The sequence below is a fragment of the Dasypus novemcinctus genome, chromosome 12, assembly GCF_030445035.2.
Source record: "Dasypus novemcinctus isolate mDasNov1 chromosome 12, mDasNov1.1.hap2, whole genome shotgun sequence".
NCBI classification, from domain to species: Eukaryota; Metazoa; Chordata; class Mammalia; order Cingulata; family Dasypodidae; genus Dasypus; species Dasypus novemcinctus.
Genome location: NC_080684.1, coordinates 31,787,636 through 31,788,510, shown reverse-complemented (window position 1 = coordinate 31,788,510; position 875 = coordinate 31,787,636).

The following is an 875-nucleotide window of genomic DNA, read 5'->3' as shown; positions in this document are numbered from 1 at the left end:
TGTACTTTCTGGGAGCTGGTTCTGCTGAGATGTTTCTCCTGCCAGATCTGACCTAACTTGCTAAGTTTTTCATGTTGGGAGCCTCAGCTGTGATCAGTCGTACTTTTCTTCAACCTACCACTTCACTTCTGTTCTTTTCTCCTTCATTGTCTGAAGAGAGGAGCCTCCACTGAACAGTTAGAATAAAGTGAATGCCTTCTCCTTATCACTCCTCCTTCCAACCTCCAGAGTTCTTGAAATTAAAGCGCACAATTTGGGATCCTGGATTAGTGGTCTGGTGTGGATCTAGCAGTTAGTGAATAACTTCTGTTTACAAAAACTATTCCCCAGGCCAAAGTAAGTGACCAGTAAGGAGAACAAGCCTAAGGAAGGGCGGTGGTTTCTGCCAGAGGCCCGGGTAGGACTCAGTCGGATGGAAGAGGCTTTGCACTGTTACAGGGTCTCGAGTTCATTCATTCACACAAGTGTTTATTAAGCAGCTAAGCTGTTTTGTGCTGGACCCTTGGCCCTTAGATTTCTTTCTCTGAAGACAGAATATGAGCTGAACCAGCTGCAGGAGGGTTGAGATGAGACATGAGGAAAGATCTCCTGGCTGTGTGGAGTGATATGTAGTCACGGAAGTGTAGTGCTGCCTGCTCTGGAGAACTTGAAACTTGGGAGAAATTCCCCCTGGCCAGAGCGTGGCATTGGAGGCGCCCGAGGAAGCACACGCAATGGAGACAGGTCAGGAAGACGCAGAGGAGGGAGCCGGCACAGGGTATGGGGTGGCCCGACAGCTCCGAGCAGACCCTGAACTTTCGCCTTCAAATGCAGGAGCCAAATGGGCGGGGCTGGTTTGAGAATGGGTTTCTCAGGGTGCGTGGCGTCACTCAGCC